Genomic DNA, 8,190 nt, shown 5'->3' on the forward strand with positions numbered 1-8,190 from the left:
TATAATTAACGTTATGTTAAACGATATCAGTTTGACGCATTTTACAGCAATATGTTGATAGGCCTACCAGTGTCGTTTTAATGCGCGATCAGGTTGTCTTGATTCAAAGACTGATTCACCACATGACGGAGTCGAATGACTGTGTCCATGTCCATTAACATTATTTTGATTAATCCCGTTGAAATTACTCTTTTAAAAAAAAGTTCTCCAAAAAGACTCTTTCTGTAGGTTACATCACTACACCAGTAGGTGGCGACAGCGAGTGCATTTTTGAGATCTATAAATCAATGACTCTGAATCTTTAAAAACAATGTGTCGTTCACAACCAAACAGCGTTCATTTAAAATACTAAAATAAAAACCTGCAGATGAATCAGTCAATTCTAGAAAAAAGTAAATAAATATATATTTTAAATGGAGCATATTTGCAAAGCAAAATTGGGAATAGGCTACCTGAAATTATTTTAAAAGAAATCTATAAATCAAATCTAGAACCAATAAAATGTTTTCACCAACAGCATCTTATATCTAAATTCAAAAAGTCAAAATATATCCACTTAGAAACAAATAACAAGGTTTGCAGCAACTGTCACTTCCACAGAGGACGTAAAAGGCACAAGAAAACGCCTTTCATGCTGTGGCCCTACAACATGTTTCCTCAGATAATAAATAAACTGAAATTAAACATGTTTCTGATTAGCATGTGAAGTCCTGACAGAGTGAGACACATGAACCGAAGCAGACCTGCACATTGGATTTGATTGTCAGCGGTGTTCTTCCTCTGAGACCGCACTGACCTGTTAGCCCTTGACCACCAGCGGAGACAGTAGACAATTGCATTTCAACAAATCACTAATCTTCAACCAGCCATAAAATCTGTGAATATATTACTGCACCTTTAAATTCAAAACCAGCTGTTACTGTACCAGTTCTGATCCAGAGAGGGTTTGTCAGAGCAGCTGAATGGTGTGCAGTGATTTGTGGTCAGTGGGGAACGGCTGAGCCTCAGCTAGGGAGTGCTTCCTGTGTCATCTTGTGAAAGGCCATTTTACAATCTGAGCGGTAGGCTTTATGGACAGCAGGAGAGAGATCTCAATGCCCCTGATGTACTTTAACAGAGATGACTGTTCTCTCCCTCAACACATAAATCGACACACGTTAACCGTGTTTCCGAACTCATTTTTAAAGTCGTGTAGATTTAACCCATATGCAAAAGAGAGAGGGGAAAGAATAGTATGCATTGTACCACAGTTCATTTTAAAGGGTTTGTTCACCAAAATTTGTGTGACTTATTTTTCTTCCGTGGAACCCAAAATAAGACATTTGATGACAGTTTTTGTCCATATAAGGTCAGAAGGGTCCAAAACCACACTGGACCTATACACCAGAAGTAGTAGGTCATCCAGGTACGTTTTGCCTATTCTTTTATGAATACTGTGAATTCAGACATACTTTTTTCGCACATACTGTTTTTCACCTACTAAATAGTAGGAAATTATGCGATTTTAGATACAGCCAAGGTCATCAAAACGGTCATTTGGCTCGTTTGTTTGAAAGGTGGGAGTTTCTAATTAGGAATACAAGTGGCCCATCTCTGCTATAGAGTGTTTCTAAATATTTGACCTAGGATGCACTAAATATATTAGTCAAGTGTATCAAAAATACATTTTATTGGAATTTTATCCTAGATAATGTTAACTGGAGAAAGGCCTAGTTTCTGCCCTACAAAATTTGCACTTCAAATAAAGTAAAATAAATTATTTTAAATTTGTCTAATTTATATATCATTTTTATATTTCCATCACTTCATCACAATTTCAATAACTCCTTCAAAAACAGCCAGAAACCTTGGAGTTGTGATTGATGATAAGCTGAATTTCTCAGACCACATTGCTAAAACTGCATGGTCCTGCAGATTTGCTTTATACAATATTAGGAAGATCAGGCCCTTTCTTTCGGAACATGCAACACAACTCTTTCAAGCTCTTGTTTTGTCCAGGCTGGACTATTGCAATGCTCTCTTGACAGGTCTTCCGGCCAGTTCCATCAAACCTCTACAATTAATCCAAAATGCTGCTGTAAGATTAATCTTTAATGAACCAAAAATAATGCATGTCACACCTCTGTTCATCAATTTGCACTGGCTACCAATAGCTGCTCGCATAAAATTCAAGGCATTAATGTTTGCCTACAAAACCATCTCTGGCTCTGCACCCCTTTACCTAAATTCAGTACTTCAGACCTATGTGCCCTCTAGAAGCTTGCGTTCTGTAAGTGAACGACGCATTATTGTGACATCCCAAAGAGGCACAAAATCACTTTCACAGACTTTTTCATTAACTGTTCCCAGCTGGTGGAATGACTGGCCCAACTCAATCCGAGCAGTCCGTAGCCATCTTCAAGAAATGGCTAAAAACACATCTCTTCCATTTTTATTTGATCCTATAACTCTAGTACTCTCTATTCTAATTCTATTTTATCTATCTGTCTTCTTTTTATTAAAAAAACACACATTTGACCCTCTATCTATCTAACTGCTAGCATCTCTTGAAAAACGAATATATTCTACTAATCTTCTATCTACTTGTTTCTTTAAAAAAAAAACCCCACTAGGTTTCTTTTTTCTATATTCTATCTACTCGTTTTCTTAAAAAAAAAAAAACACCTTGCTACGTGTACTGCGTTAGCCTCACCGAGACTTGTCATAGCACTTGCATGTTGTTGCTCTTTGGTTGGTTTTGATTACTTCTTTGTCCTCATTTGTAAGTTGCTTTGGATAAAAGCATCTGCTAAATGTAATGTAAATGTTATAACTAACATTATATATATTGTTATATATAACATTATATTTATATACAGTATCGGGGAAATCGTGGCCTAGATGGCCTAGTCGTGGCCTGAATGGTTAGAGAGTTGGACTCATAATCCAAAGGTTGTGAGTTTGAATCTCAGGCCGGCAGGGATTGTAGGTGGGGGGAGTGAATGTCCAGCGCTCTCTCTACCCTCAATACCACGACTGAGGTTCCCTTGAGCAAGGCACCGAACCCCCAACTGCTCCCCAGGCGCCGCAGCATAAAAGGCTGCCCACTGCTCTTGGTGTGTGTTCACTGCTGTGTGTGTGCACTTTGGATGGGTTAAATGCAGAGCACAAATTCTGAGTACACATTTTTTATAAAGAAAGAAATTATTTCCCAATGCAATCAAAGACCTCACTCCACCACCAAGGCAATGTTAACAGCTTGTTTTAGGCATCAATGTGTGTGTGTGTGTGTGTGTGTGTGTGCGCGAGCATGTGTGTTAAGGATTATGAGACAGATATGAGAGCACTGAGAGCAACACTAGTCTTTCATGCTGTTGTTTTTATGATGCACTCAAAGGAGCTCTTAAAATTAACAGAGGGAGAGAGAAAGAGAATAGATCCATGCTGCACATGCAGCGGCCTGCAAAAACATTTTATAGCTCTTTAACCGATGTTGATGACATTACATACCAGTCTTTTTTAAAAGAAAAAAACAAAACAAATTTATTTCATGCAATTAATTACATTTAATCAGTTTTTTATCCATGCCCAGTGTTAAAAGACGCAGCACGTGGCGATTTGAGCACAGTGGTGGGTGTAAATCAAACACACGGGCTCCGACACCTTTGTCAACGGACTTAGGTGTTTGACACGCCAACTGTGGCCTCAGATGTAGAAGCATTTCAAAGGTACCATGAGATGGAACGCCACATGTGCTAATGAGAGAATGCTGGTCTGGGACTTGTCACCAGATAATCCACCCACTTTCATGCCTGAAATAGTTTAAAGCAGCGAGAGAGAGAGAGAGAGAGAGAGAGAGAGAATGGAAGAGAGCATTACAATGCTAAACAGCAGTACAGTTTTGACACACTTCTCTTATCTCGTGCCCAGGCTAACCGAGACCCCCAGGCTACTGACAGCGGAGAAAGAAAGAGAGATGCTGAACATCAGCAGAGACTGACATGCTTCTCTTATCTCTCGCCCAGACAACTGAGAGAGAGACGGCAAGAGTCGTGACCCTTTACACAGACGACCAAAAGCTAAACGCCGTCACCATCCAGAGCTCTGAAGAAGTTGTAAAGACCCCAATTTAAATATATTAATAGCGAAGTCTGTAAAAGTTTAATAGTGATGTTTTAACATTCAAAACCGAATAGAGCTGCCAAGAACAGCACAGATTCGCAGCTGTACAGGTCATATTTACACTCTAACAAGAACTACAGGTTATATTTATACTTGAGCATTAACTGCAGGCAAGGATCCAAATATGTGTGTGTATTTCCACATGGTAGAGCCATTCGCTCTTCATGCCTGCTCAAATGTGTTTATTGATTGAGAATGAAAACACCCTCTAGTCCATTTATGTAACATTATACAGGGTAAATTTAACATGGTAGATTATCCCAATACTGTATGTAGACCACACTGTTTAGCCCACACTAGAGACCAATATGTGAATTTAATAAAGCTTGTTCAAATTTGTTGTCTGTCTAATCAGGGTTCATTTAGTCTCTGTGCGAAGCCAAGCTGGACTAGACTGCGGGCGGTCCATGAAGCTGAGGCCATAGGGTTCAGCCATTCACTGGAGAAAACATCACTCATGAAATCATTCATTTAACACAACGCAAAAACCTGCGCTCAGATTCACAAAGCAAACAGAAAGACTCAGAATATTCCATCTGACAGAATTATCTGAATATGGTAGGATAAACAATTCATATGACTTAATGTTTTATTCTGTTATCATTTTAGTAATGAATATTTTAGGAATATTATGCTTTTTATAATCCAAGATTCTGTAAAAATGGGAAAACTTGGCAGAATTATCAAATAATAAATCAAGAAAAAGTCATTAAAAATCACAGCTGAGATTCATTCCAGATGATTCAGCAGATATGTGCTGCAGGTATGTTGTAGGCTGCGTTTGGATGGCATACTTCCCTATACTATACAGGCGAAAAACAGCATGTGAAGGGTATGTCCAAAGTCATTCTTAAAACAGTAGCCGAAAAGATATATACTTCCGATGAGATTCTGAAGTGAACATACAATGGACACTTTAATATCCCATGAGGTCATGGAAGAGGATTTGTAAATAGCAGTGAAGCAATGCATCTGAAGCTTGTAGGTCACGTGACAATGTCAAAATGGTGTAGTGCGTCTGGATTAAGTTCATACTACACACATTCAGAATGTACTTTTTTAGTAATTACTTATTCAAAAGAAGTACCTTCATAGAGAAGATGCAATTTCAGATAAAGACGTAATTTTGTATGTTGGTCTCTCCCTGGGTCCCTCAACAGGGATTATTGCAGCAAATTCTTAGACCTTTTTTTAATCTAGATAAAACTCAAAAATTAACACAACTTTTATGAATTGAAGATTAAATAAAAATAATCAGAAGTAAAAAGCTAGTTGGACTCTAAATGAACTACATCGTAAAATTGTAAATGAGTTTTCCTATTCAGCAGGAACAATAACGACATAGCCTCTATAGTCTAGTTTAGTAAATTGTTAGCAACCTCCTCTTTCAAGACGCAAAAAAGCTTAAAAAGTCATTTATCGCACATTTTATGTTTAAGAATAAAACATAATATCTTGCGCTTATTTTAAGCATTTAACCAAAAACCAATTAAAAAAAACTTGACTTTGAGACAATGGTAGGCTACCAGAAGTTACAAATTTTGAACTGGTTTCCAGGTTTTAGGATTCATTTCTACAGCACTCTATAAAATGGGATAGTTGTGGCCTAATGGATAGAGAATCGGTCTTGTAACCTGAAGGTTGCGGGTTCGAGTCTCAGGTCCGGCAGTGATTGCAGGTGGGGGGAGTGAATATCCAGGGCTCTCTCCACCTTCAATACCATGACTGAGGTGAGACCCTTGAGCAAGGCACCGAGCCGCAGCATTGGCTGCCCACTGCTCCAGGTGTGTGTACACTTGGATGGGTTAAATGCAGAGCACAAATTCCAAGTATGGGACACCATACTTGGCCACACGTCATGTCCTTTCCTAAAAGACAACTATGCATCCAAATATGTGTATTTCCCTACTATTACAGTATCCCAAAGTATGCCTGAATATAAAGTATTTGTGAAACTGTAGCCAAATAATAGCCTACCCAGTTGTCTACTGAGGATTCTGAAAAGTGTTCTCTGGTGTATACTGCAAATTTGGAAGGGTATTCAATATTTTGTGCACACAGAAAATTTGCATACACTGTAAAAAAAAAAAAAAAGTTGGGCAAACTTAAAAGTTTAAGGCAACCAGCTTCAGCAGATTTTTGAGTTTTCTCAACTTGTTTTAAGTTTATACAACAAAAAGTTGAGAAATTTCCTAAAAAATAATTTGCTGAAGCTGGTTGCCTTAAACTTTTAAGTTGGCTCAACTTTTTTTTTTTTACAGTGTAGTATAGCCTACATACTATATACTGCAGAAAAGTTACTAATGGTAAGAAAATATGATCCATTTAGACTTCAGATCAGAAACAACCAAGGTTCATGAAGACAGAATGCAAATCGCCTAAAACCAAACCGAACAGATGTAAACACAAATAGGAAGCAACTAACACTTTGGATGTGGAATAGATGTTTATGATCATGCTACACTGAACAAAAAGCTTTGGAGAGTATTCCCAAAGATCAGTCACTTTTAAGACGTTTATTCAGTAATCAGCCAAACTCAAAATAAAACAAATCCCAATCATGTGAATCAGTCAGTTTCTTTAGCGCCCTAATCTCAACCATATGCTCAAACTTTTGCCCTCTGCTCTCAGCTACCGGGCACCGTTAGACACAATGACACATAAACGGAGAGGCGCCCGTGGCTTCTCGCTCCCACCGAAACGGATACGCTGGAGTTTTACACGGTGATTAATCACACAAACAGACACGCTATGCTGAACATGCCCCCTGATCACCTCCACAGCGGCCGCCGGGCCATAAGGAGGCGGCCCGTTCGACACAGAGGCCACTTTGTGCAGCGAACACAAGCGATTGTTGGTCGGGGCGACAGGGTCCAGTTGTGCACATGAAAGTGCACATTGTGCGGCTGTTTTGACAACCTCGTCGAGAGACGCTGAGGATTTCCTGTTCGCCAGACTTTACTGCCCCTAAACGATTATAGGCCTACAATCTGTCAAAAGCCTTTCTCCTGGGGAAGAGGGGGGTGTGTGGACATCGCCCGCCATCTACTGCTGGATTAGAGGTAGTGCACGTGACTTGACTTCAAATTTAGTTTGGACAATGCATGTGGATAAATATACTGGTCAACATTTCAAGTGGATCAAAACCTTTCATCAAGGTTGTCCTAAAGCCTAAAACCAGAATGCGTTCTTGTTTTAGGACAACACTGATGAACTTTTTTCATCCACTTCAAATGTTGACTACTATGCTACAGCTTTAGAAACTCTGAAATTTTGAAAATTTGAATTTCATTGAAATTGAATTGCAGGTTGAGACAAAAAATTAAAAGTAACTAAATTTTCAACTTGCTGCAGTCAAGGCCAGCACTTACGAAATTTAACTATGGTTTCACTACAAATAAAGCCAAAAAACGTTACTATAAATAAAACCATGGTAACCACAAATTAACCATGGTATTTTGTAGTAAAGCTGTTAATTTTCGTCAGGGAAACAAGACAAAGACTTACTTAATAACTTCACATAGGTTATAGTTAATAAAATAACTTTAAAATTAAAAATATATTTTTACATCATTTTTGATGTTTAAAAATAAATAAATAAATATATATATATATATACATACAATATCTGTGCGCGTGTTTGGTGTCAGAATTTTTACGTTTTTGAAAGACATCTCTAATGCTCACGAAGGCTGTATTCATTTGATTAAAAAATACAGCAAAAACAGTAATATTGAAAAATATTATTTTTCTATTATTTTAAAACTGCATTTATTCCTGTAATGAAAAAGCAGAATTTCAGCAACCATTACTCTAGTCTTTTAGAAATCAATCTAATGTTCTAATTTAGTGTTCTAGAAACATTTCTTATGTTAAAAACAGCTGCTCTGCTATGCTCTTTTTTTTTTAAAGCATGATACATTTTTCAGGATTCTTTGATGAATAGAAAGCTTGAAGCAATGGCATTTATTTGAAATATAAATGTTATTGTATATGTTTTTATAAATGTCTTTACTATCAATTTAATGC

This window comes from Barbus barbus, assembly GCF_936440315.1.
Source record: "Barbus barbus genome assembly, chromosome: 24".
In the NCBI taxonomy this organism is placed as follows: domain Eukaryota; kingdom Metazoa; phylum Chordata; class Actinopteri; order Cypriniformes; family Cyprinidae; genus Barbus; species Barbus barbus.